General features: G+C 42.1%; 1 non-coding gene across 8 annotated transcripts in view; it reads left to right on the top strand.

The window, feature by feature from the left end:
* Positions 1-11,609, top strand: part of ATXN1 — a 257,493-nt gene that overhangs the window by 194,221 nt on the left and 51,663 nt on the right. The window contains exon 10 of one of the 8 annotated variants that reach the window (XR_006937206.1): positions 65-163. The exons of the other annotated variants lie outside the window; for them this stretch is intronic. This is a non-coding gene — a transcript (ataxin 1). The remainder of the gene's footprint in view (positions 1-64; positions 164-11,609) is intronic. 8 annotated transcript variants of the gene reach the window in all.

Here is an 11,609-nt window from a genome sequence, read left to right as displayed (position 1 = left end):
CGATGCATCCTGTGGTTAAGTTATCATCTTTCTCAATGACTGAATATCATAATTTTATCTTTAGGTGAGTTTAATGCTACCCGTCTGTTATGTTCATTTGTATGCCGGAGCAGTGCTGACAAGCCTCCTGTTGTTCCATGTAGCATCTGTGTCAGCCAACCAGGTTAGTGAAAGATTCACCTCTATGAAATTACAACACAGGAAACAAGCTCAGCCCCCAGAGAGCAGCTTTCCTTTTTTCTGAGCGTGGCCGGTGAATAGCAGCTGAGGCTGGAAACAAGCTCTCAGGCTGTGTTCACATAGGTCCTGGCTGACCTGGCTGCTCATCTGCAAATAACAAAGTGTGTGATATCAAAGCAGGTGGAGATGAGAGAGACCATTGCTGGGGAAAACTGGCTGTTGTGTTGAACAGCATTCACCTTGCTGCATCATGACTGCATGATAAGAGCAGCCTACATAGGACAACAGCTGAGAAAACGGGAGAGCTGATCGCCTCCATTTGCCTTCACTTCAGCTGCACAAGCACTGGCCACGGGAGGAAGAGTTGCACACGTCGGCTTTGTTCCAGGGTTGCATTTTATTCTTTATCTAGCGTAGAAGATACAGACCAGATCAGAGAAGCTGCCAGGGAAATTTGTTTCCTTGAGCATAAGGGTAAATGAAACACTGGAAGGGTTTCTTAGTTCTCAAATGATCTTTGATACGGTAGCATGAAAAAGGGGGGGGGGGGGCTGTGAAAGACTGCACCAATTCTGGCTGTATTGTGTCCAGCTGGATGGCTGTGAAATCATGGTAGAGGGCAGTAGGTTCTTCTGGTGTCGTATACTCTTCTTTTCAAGTGCTGTCATAGCTCTGCTATAGCACAAATTTGGATCTTCTGCATGTGAGACTCTTTTCTTAGCTTGCTGAAGTGAAAAGTGCGTGGGGAACGACAAAAGGAAGATGCGTGTAACTGTAAAGCAAGGGCAGGAGCAAATGAATTCTAGCTATGTTAAAAAGGCATGTAGGTTCAAGAAAAAGAAAAAAGAGAGAATAATAATCTAGGTGTGTATCGTTTTGGTTTTCTTTTTTGTGCTCACACACTTAAGTGTTTTATTTCTGACTAGGCCAAATGAGACAAGGTAATCTTGGTAATTCTGGTGATAGGAAGAATACTCTGTAAAGACTGAAGTCTGAGGGGGGAAAAAAAAAGGTGGGATGAAAAGAGGAAAATAGCTTAGCAGCTTTGTGTGCAAAAACAGCTTATAGTTGAAGTGAAATCCCCCCCCTTCAATCTGACTATGGCATCCAAAAATGTTTGGGTTAGTTTGGATTTAGGCCTAATTCTGGGAGACAACCTGGAGTTTCATCCAATCTGAAGTTTGTCGTTATTCATGCTAATTAAAGAATAGATGTCAGGACTTGTTTCTATTCAGCAACAGAAGATGAGGTGAAGGAAACTTCTCGATGCTCATCTAGAAGTCAATAATTAGACCTGATGTCAACACACTTGAGTAAGCATTATATTTAGGGACTAGGGCAGGAACATTGCTGGGCATCAGATTGTAGTGATTGGGATGGATAAGAGGCAGTTTCCAGTGGAAGGTGGCCAAACATTCGGGCTGCTGGGTGATGAGGTGTGGGCTAGAGATAGATGTGAGATAAGGAGATGGGAAACAACCAAGAGGTGCTAATTCTTGGTATGGTTTCTGGCTAGGCATGGCACCACTGCTGGACAATCTGTTGGTGAGAGTTGTGAACCATCCTGGGAGTAAAGATGTCAGGTAGAAAACTGTCCACGCATTTCTTAGCCTCTCAAAAAGTTTAGGTTTTGTGTGAATGTTGATGGTGACTCGGTTGGTTGTAGATGTCAGCAACAATTCTTGCCTTTTGAAAGTTGAGATTTAAGACTGTCATACTCTGAAAATGCTCTCTCTGTTAAATAACCTTTAAAAATAACTAACCTTTACAAATGCATATGTGCTAACATCTGTGTGAAAGGCAACTTCCCACACTGACCAACCCTCCATCTGGCTGCAGGCGGTGGGGGGGGGGGGGGGGAGGAAGTATGAGAGACTGTCAGCCCTCATGGATGGGGTTTAGCTAATGTATGTGGGTGACCCTGACAGAGGTACATTAGTTTGGCTAAAACTTCGGAAGCTACCTCTGCAGCCTGAGTGTCAAAGTTAATCCTGTAAAATGGTGTTATCTGTAAAAATAGAAGTGAGCTATTTCTCAGCTCTGTTCTAGCAGTGTTCAAATCCTGGACTGGTTGAAATAGCTGGAGACAGATATTAGACTGGCTCGATAGGCCATCTGAGGTCATGAGTGCCAATTCTGTTTAGACTACCATGCTGAGCAGTGTTTTCCTAAACACACAACAGTGTGGATGCCCTGAGAAGTGAATGGAAGCAGTTATGTTGATTAAAGTGAAGGATCCAAGCACTTATACAATGAGTTCTTCGCCTCAGTCTTTGCTGGTAGCCAGGATTCTCACATCCCTGAACCTAAACCTCCAGGTGGGATCTGGGGGAGGAAACTCCCCCCCACTGTAAGGGCAGAGCAAGTCTGAGAGTGACGTGTGATAAGTCTGTGGGGCCAGGTGACATGCATCCAAGGATCCTAAGGGAGCTGGCTGATGTGGCTGCTGAGCTGCTCTCCATTATATTTGAGAAGTCATGGCTGTCAGGCAAAATCCCCAAGGACTGGAAAACAGGAAACACTCCCATTTACAAGTAAGTGAGGAAGAAGGACCTGAGAAACTACAGGCTGGTGCACCTCACCTCTGTGCCTGGGAAGGTCATGGAACAGATCCTCCTGGAAGACACATTAAGGCACATGAGGGATGAGCAGATGACTCAGGACAGCTAACATGGCTTTACCAAGGGAAGGTCACCAATCTATGTTGGAGTGACTGCACTGGCGGACAAAGGGAAGGCAACTGATGTTATCTACCTGGATTCTGCAAGGCCTCTGACATGGTCCCCCACCATATCCTTATCTCTGAATTGGAGAGATGGATTTGAAGCATGGATTATTCAGTGGATAAGGAATTGGTTGGAAGGTTGCAGCTAGAGGGTTGTGGTCGATGTTTCTACATCCTGGTGGAGGCTGGTAATGAGCAATTTCCCCTAGGGGTCCATCTTGGGACCAGTACTCTGTACTACATTTATCAGTGATAGATGATGGGATTGAGTGCACCCTCAGCAAGTTTGCTGAGGACACCAAGCTGAGCAGTGTGATTGATACTGCACAAGGAAGGGTTGCCTTCCAGAGGGACCTTGATAAACCCAATGAGGTTCAACAAAGCAAAGTGCGAGGCTTTGCACTTGGGTCAGGATAATCCCAGGTATGTATACAAACTGGAAGAACTCCTTGAGAGTAGACCTGCAGAGAAGGATGTAGGGGGTCCTGATTGATGAAAAACTTAAAATGAGCTAGCAGTGTGTGCTTGTAGCCTGGAAGGCTGACAGTATCCTGGGCTGGATCACGAGAGGGGTGGCCAGCAGGGACAGGGAGGGGATTGTCCCCCTCTATTCTGCCCTTGTGAGGCCCCATCTGGCCTCCCAGACCCCCACTGCATTCAAGTCTGGATCCCCCAGTACAGGAAAGGTGTGGAGCTTTTGTAAAAGGGTCCAGACCAGAGTAGGGGCACAAAGATAATCAGAAGGCTAGAGTGCCACTCCCATGAAGATAGGCAGAAGGATCTGGGCTTGTTCAGCCTGGAAAAGAGAAGATTGCAGGAAGACCTCATTGTGACCTTCCAAAATTTAAAGACAGTTAATAAACTTGAGGGAAATCAATTTTTTACACAGGTAGATAGCGATAGGACAAGGGGGGATAGTTTTTAAGTAAAGGAGCAGAGATTTAGATTAGGTGTCAGGGGAAGTTTTTTTCACTGAGAGAATGGTGAGGTGCTGGAACAGGCTCCATGGAGAGGTTGTGGATGCCCCATCCCTGGAACTGTTTAAGGCTAGGTTGGATGGGGCCCTGGGCAGTCTGATCTAGCAGTTCGCAAACCTGCCTCTGGCTAGGGGGTTGAAACTTCATGATCCTTGTGATGCCATTTAACTCAGGCCGTTCTATGATTACTCAATAGGAAACAAAATGGCCACCATATCTCTGCACAAGTTTGTGACTGAGGCTTGCTAAGGCTTAGGTCTTGTCATACAATGAGCTGGGGTGGCAGGAATTTGCAGCTTTTCCATTTTAGAGTGAAAACTCTTCTGCCATGGCCTTCTTGCTTATTCTCCTTAGTGAGGAGCATGTTATTAGCTGACCTTTTGGCTACAACATGCTGTGTAGGTTGTGACATGCCTCGGCGGTGGTTGGAGGGGAAAGAAGCAGTGCGATATGTCTTTGACTTTACACCACATGTTTCAGAATGCTGTAGTTCACTCTCACATTTTATAAAATCAATTTCCATTCTGTTGTGGTATTTCACACATTCACATTCTGAATAAGTTAGAGAAAATTCTACAACTTACTAAAATAACTTTAGTTTTAATTTTCCCTATTACATGAAGAAGCCTATCCATACTTTATCTGTTACAGATGGAAAAACTACATATGGAGAAGTCAGATCTATTAATTAGTTTATAAGTACAAAGTCCCCTAAAGGGTGCCACAGATCCATGTGTTATTCTTAAGAGCTGTCTGAAGTACTTGCACTGAATAATTTATTTCAATTTAGCCCTGTTTCTGCTGTTAATTATCTAAGATCAGACTTTGCTTTTTGGGATTTCATTTTATATTTTACCATTCAGTCCATTGCCTAAATTCACTGAAATGCTCTCTGAACATATTTCAGCCTACCAAGGTAATCAAGACATCAACAGTCATTGACTGTTCTATGTTGTCATTAAGGCATGATAGGATGATAACAACTTTGTTGTTTTTATTCCTTCAATCATTAAATCCTGAGAGAAAGAGAAAAGGGGGAGGAAAGTAGGAGAATGCCAAAATCAACCTCATGGGAACCCTGGACAGCATTATTATTTCATCTTTAACTGTTTTGAGACCCTACATAAGGATCTGGCCCTGTTATGCTAGGAAATATCGGCCAACCAGCATCTTCCCAATGGCATGGAAATCTTTTACCCTGGAGAAGGTTAGGGTCAGCTACATGGGATCAGAGAACACTGATCCCAAGTAGTTCAGACCTGGTTACTTCTCTTTTCTGAGCTGAGCTGCTTCATACTCCACTATGGGATACTTTCTGCAGGTGAGACAAGAAGGGTCATGGCAGTAGGCTGATAAAGAATTGGGTTGACAGAGCTGAGGTAGAAAAGTGGCTGTAATCTGAAAGATGTATTTTTGGTTGTGGATAATTTTGTGTGAGGCTTTAGCTGGCCTATTTATAAATTAAAACCAGGAAAATATATGGTCTAGATAAGGTTCTGTACAGCAATGTGGCAGGGTAATGTTATGTGCATTCTCATTGATTTACTGTAAATTTTGTCTGCTAAATTATTATCGTTCAACTTCTCTTGATAAAAAATGCTGAAGAAGCATTTTTGGGTGCATCTCCAATTGTGTGGTATAGTTGTGGTAGTATTTATGGAGGAACTATCCAGCAAAAACTAAATTAAGCTCTATTAAAATCTACATTTTTTTTTTTACCACTGTATGTATTATTCTTCTAGCATCACCCTGTTCTTGCCACTCCTACGTTTGGCAACGTACAAACTGTGCTGGTGTGAGGGTGTTGGGCCAGATCTGGTGAGCATCTGCAGGCACTTAGGGATAGGCACTCAAGGGCAAAGCAGAATGACTGATGGGATGGTCAAGAGCGATGGTTGCAGCTTTAACTATCAGAAAACCTTTTGAAATCTGTGTTTTATCTAAAATAGACAAGAAAAGCAAAAAGAACTGGAGAAAAACGTCTACAACTGTGTTTTACCCAGAGGGCCTCGAAGGAGAAAGAGACTTTCCTAGAATTAGATAGAGAATCTGAAGCAGAGCTGGACTTTGAACCCAGGTCTCCCAGTATATTGCTACGATTTGTGTGCAGAGCACATAAATGATTTTGGACAATGAATGGGGAAAAAGGGTCAAAAAATAAAATTCAAGGTAATTCGCAGCAGTGTGAAAAAATATTTGCAGATGTATCCTCTTGGTCATTCCTCTCTGTCAGTAGTATGTGTTGCATTTGCAACTCTGTAATAAATGGAAGATTTAAATAGCTATATGTGATACATTAGTTTATTTAGGTAACTCCCTCCGGTACTATTCATGTAGTTGTGCGTTTTTATATTCTAGTAAGTCAGCAAAATTCTATGTGTTGCTGAACAGCTTGAATGTAAGCAAATAAACATCGTGTGGAGCCCCAATTCTTTCGATTAGGTCAGGCCTTCAAAAAGGTTTTCCGTGTGTCTTCATATCTCTTACTGGATGTTATGGCCCTAATTTGGCACTGAGACTTCTGGGCTGCTGCCAGTCCTTGTACACAAAGGCTGCATTGATACATTCGTGATAAGGACTCAGTGGAAGATAAGGATTATGCTTTGGCCCAATGGCTTGACCTTGTTCTTGCTGAGCCAACAGCAAGAGTCTTGCTGATTTCAGAGAGAATGGGACTCTGCAATACATTTTCATTCTCCAGTGCTCTGTGCAGGCAGATGGGAGGGACTGCTTGTGGTGATGCCGAGTGCAGTTTGTTGATATACAGGTGCCTGTTCTTGTGAGAATCAGTCCTACTTTTGGCACGGCAGCTTCATATATCCGTGTTTAATGTGTGAATGCAATGTTTGTCAGGCACTAGTTTGGCAGCTCTCTGTGCACTGGGTGTCTGTCTTAGTGGTGCTGAATTTGAGTTATGTTGCGATGGGTGCCAGTGTATCAGAAGGGCAGGTCTGAGACACTGGTGAGTGTTCACCAAGCCTGTTAATCCTCTCAGGCTGTAGCCACACAGTTGAGTTTGGTATTCTCATCACCTAAATTCCTAAATGTACTTCTAAGGCATATTCCCCTCTAACGCAAGCTGCCCAAACATCTGTGGCGAGACTAAGGAAAACATGGAGAAAAAGACCCGAAGATGAATATTTCAGCAGAAACGTGGGAAGGAATGCAATGTAGCTCACGCAAAACCTTCTGTAGTGTATGCCATAAATTAACACAATATAAATTTATACATATTTACACCACATAGACTAAAATATATAAATCCTCAATACTCAGCCTTCTGTAGTAGGTGTAAGCAAGCAGTCCATATGCTTAGCTGATTTCTGGGGAGCTCTAGGGAACAAAATGTATCTTTGTGGAACTTATGATATTAAGGAGATTATAAACTAGGGTAATCAGTGCATTTCTCCAAATGGGCTGTCTTTTCTGCAGGCTGAAAACCAGCAGTGAACTCTTGATTTGCTATCTAAGGCTAAGGCTTTAATTCAGCCAGGTGCTAAAATACACACGTAGCACTTACGTGCATGAATAGTCCTATTGATGTTGAAGGCCTAAAGATCAATCCATCACTCTTTGGATTTTCCTGGCTTCAGGCTGTATGATTCTGTTTTCCTCTTGAATTTGTGTACTTTCATTACAAAATACAAGCTTGTAACATCTCATTAAGTAGCAGATGTTTCCTTTTTCACCATTTCACACTGATTATTCTATACCTCTAACGTGCATCCCTCTTTTGTACAGCTGTGCAGTAAAGAATTTGATCTCTAATATTTGTTTTGTTGCTGCTTTTTATAATAAGGACATTTGGTATATTTTTAATGCATGAGATTTTGGGTCCAAATGTCACGATTCTCTTCCCATCAGTACAATAGTTTCTATGTATTAGTGGAATTGCATGATTCATGACCAATTTTCTTTTATTTTTGTCTGAAAACTAGGAACACTTCCACTTCAGAGAGGTGCTAAGAGAAGGAAGGTAAAGTTAAGAGGAGAAGAAAATGGAGAAATTCCTTGTAAGCTTTATGACAAACTGCCCCGCCGCATGTTGTTTGGTACAAGGATGATATTATTTGCGCCCTCTGATTTGGTGCCTGTACAAGCGTCTGGATAGCTTCTGAAGAGGGATAGAAGCCCTTCCAAAGTGCTGTAGGATTTTCTTGTGCTGCAGGATCAGCACACCTTCTACTTCATTTTATGGTCCTAATCCCTCAGCCATTCGCAAATGGCTTCAGAAGTATCTCACTGGGCCCAGCGCTTGCAAGCTGTACCACTGAGGTGTTGCACCACAAAGAGATGCTTAGCATGGAAGTGTGTGAAGGGATGCTTAGTGTGTAAGGTATCAACACAGAGGGGTGCGGACAAGGATCTGACATTAAACGTCAAATGGGAACTGAGGTGTTAATATGTGCAAGGACCAGCAAAGCCTGCCCTTCTTGCACACCACAGCAGTGTATCCCTTGCAGGCATTGCAAAGTTTCTTCTCATCCTGATGGAGGGAGGGTAGGGGAGAAGGAGAAAAGGCAAAATCTTTGTTAAATGATGTGGATGATACTGTGAGGAGCACCAGGCAGCCAGAAGCCAAGTGTTGATTAAATGCTGGGTGCTGAGGGAGAGAGGAAACTCTCCATTCCCTCCATTGCAGAAGGTCAGTATACTGGAGAGAGTCATGAGCCTTGTTGGTTGCAGAGCACTAGGAGCCAGTGTCACTTCACATTACAGCTAATGTAATTGGGTTGCCCTGCACCATCACCTCACAAAATGTTTATTTTTTTCTTTCCTTTTTGTCTGTACCTAAGAACATACTTATCCTCATTCCCTTACACAGAAACTGTTGGGCCATTTATTATGGCTGTACTGTCCACACAAGCTGAGATGGCAAAATGTACTCTCCCAGCTTGCAGGACTTTGTAACTCACTGGGATGAGGCTGGTGATACAGCAGAAGTGAAAAATCCTGGCTATACAGACCTCTCTCCCTTCTTCCTTGCTCTTGCTCATTAGCTCGGTAAAGCACAGAATGTTTCAGCAGGGCTTGGAGAAATGAAGCTTCCAGATACTTCCTGCCTTTATCGTAGTTGAGGAAAGAAGCAAACCATTTGTTGTTTCTTGAAATATGTGAGCACAGAACATTGAACTGGTCGTTTTAGTTTTCTTGACTTTCTGTGGACAGAAGTGCTTTGCTGTAACTGGGAAGGAATCAGCTGGAGGTCTCGGGAGACAGTGCAGTCTGATCTTTTGTTCACTTTGGTTCACTGTATCTGGAAATTTATACTGGGTCAGCCTCATGCTATCTGAGCAAGTCCCAGTGTGGAGTCATCAGCTTTTGATCTCTGGTGGAACTGCTGGCAAAGTTGGAAATTCTTGCCATGTCACAGACATGGAAGTTCTTGTGAGGCAGCGATTTTGTTCTTGCCAGTTGGACTAACAAGTTACTTTAATAACAGTGCTTGAATAAGGTGTCCCTGGTAACTCATTTTAGTCAGAGGCTGACTACTAGATCGGTTGAGAATGTTTCTTGTACAAGTTACCTTATGAATATAGTGATAGGAGTGGATAGGAGTGACACACTAAGTGGAATGCATCATCCTTGAAGGAAAGCAACCACTAAAAATGCAAGAGAAGACTAATCTGGTACATGTTCCAAGTGTATTTATTTAGAAGGAAAAAGAAAAAAAGGTGTTATCTTTGATGTCACTCCAGAAGTACTAATGGAATCCCAGTAGAATGAATATCATTCCTGCAGTCTTGGGATTGGGCTTCCAGCTGGCTGAATACTGAGATACTCAGTCTGAGTGTACTCCCTTCTGGAACAAAATCCCCTTGGAGTCATTCCCATCTGACCTCTAAGGAGAATCCAACACACAAGCTCATTCCCAGAAATGACCCATCATTAAGATCTAAAAGAAAAAACCTAGCAGAATTTAGAAACTGTCTCTCCTTTTCCTCCCTCCTGTCTGCCACTTCTCATCCCATACCAAAATCCTGTCATGAGTGTTTCAGCATGATTTCTCTGTTACCTGTTAAGATTTGCTGTTCTCTCCTGAGGGAGACAGGTGAACAGCATGAGTTTACATGGAATTTTTTTTTTGTTTTTTTTTTTACAATTTTTCTTTAGTTGAGTTCCTCCCCTTTGTTTTACTCTGTACAGTTATTACCATATGATTTAATTGCATTGCCCTTTTGTATCCATCAGTGGAGGCCAAGCATGCTGGAAATGAAAGGCAGCATGTAGCCTTCTGAAATCTCTAATTGTAGTACTACAGGTGAGCTGCATAACAGATTATTGTAAATTTTATTCTGAAGTTCTTTGCTGTTCAAATTGGACAACAGCAGGAGAGAGAACAAAAGCTATTTTCTACCTGATGTTCTTGGAAACTTGTTCCCAGTTCTTTGTGGAGGACTGCTGCTTTACATGAATATATTAAAATAGGGACATACGAATGACATTGATACTCTGCAGTGGAAATAGCTGTGCCTTTTGTATTCTCCTTCCCATTGCATGAGAGTTATGATAATCTGTTTCTTTCTCTAAATGGAAACCCTCCAGGGAAGTTTTGTGTACTCTAAATAGCATCTCTGTATGATCAGAGACTTGGCTTCATGTGCATGTAATGCATAATAGATAAAGATATGAGAATGTAAATGCAAATTAAAGGTTATTCAGTCAAGGCAAGCCTTTTCAGTTTGTGTGGGGAGGGCGGGGAGGGCATGTTATGGAAATGTCTAATAATTAAGTATTACTCCTAAAATTTCTGACAAATCTCCCTGTTTTGTTTAGTTTATTTTAGTTTTGTTTTTTTTTGCTGAAACTTCGTTATAGTTGTGAAGAGCAAATAGGATCCTTCTGGTAAGTACCTATGTCTAAACCATTTACTTTCCTTATATGTAAACCCAGCACATAAACACATTAATTTTTCTTTCTCTTTATTGCACTGAATTTAATATAGCAAGTGATCTCAGTGCTGAAAATAGTCTGCCAATAGAGCTGAGTACAGACTTTAAAAGAATACTTACATCTTCAAAATAATGTGTGAACATTAGTTGATCAAGCCCATTAGCAGCACTGGGATACAAATAAGTAGCATTAAATCTGTTTTCTGTAGTCAATTTGATGGAGAAAACTGCTCCAGCTTAGCCTCAGTGCGAAGAGTTGCTTCTCAGCTTTGATTGTAGCAGGACCAGTGGCTTCTTAGTTGGGTGAGAATACTTGTCTTTTCAGTTTGTCAAAAGATGATAAGAGAATTGCCTTTGGATTGGGGTTGTCTACATAAAAAAATCTAATGTGCATGATGCTCAGATGAAAGCTGGTAATACCTTAGCGGTGTGGACTCATTCTTTATGTATGTACTCCAACAATTCTCTTTTCACTGGCAAGAAGATGACCCAAAACTGACTCTCCTACAGAAGCATCTCTGTCATCTTCTTGCTACTTCTGCCTTCTTTTTTTTTTAAAAAAAGGAAGTTTTCTTTTTGTTTCTGTAGGCTATATGACAGAGGCACCAATGACATACTCTCATTACAATATGTTCAGGGCCATATGATTGTAGAGGAATAATAGTCATTCCTTCTGGTAAAGTGAAAAATTTGGTACAGTTATTCAAGAAACAAGTAACGGGGGAGCGGCTTGGTTGCTATTGTCCTTAAACATTTCTTTCCTGACCCAGCTGACATTTCAGAGGGAAACAGTGGTTACAGTAAGAAGCCATTTACTATTTCTGGATGAGAGGT

Source organism: Gallus gallus, chromosome 2, assembly GCF_016699485.2.
Source record: "Gallus gallus isolate bGalGal1 chromosome 2, bGalGal1.mat.broiler.GRCg7b, whole genome shotgun sequence".
Classification (NCBI taxonomy): domain Eukaryota; kingdom Metazoa; phylum Chordata; class Aves; order Galliformes; family Phasianidae; genus Gallus; species Gallus gallus.
Note: the sequence above shows the minus strand (reverse complement) of the source record. Positions and strands in the feature narration are given on the sequence as shown.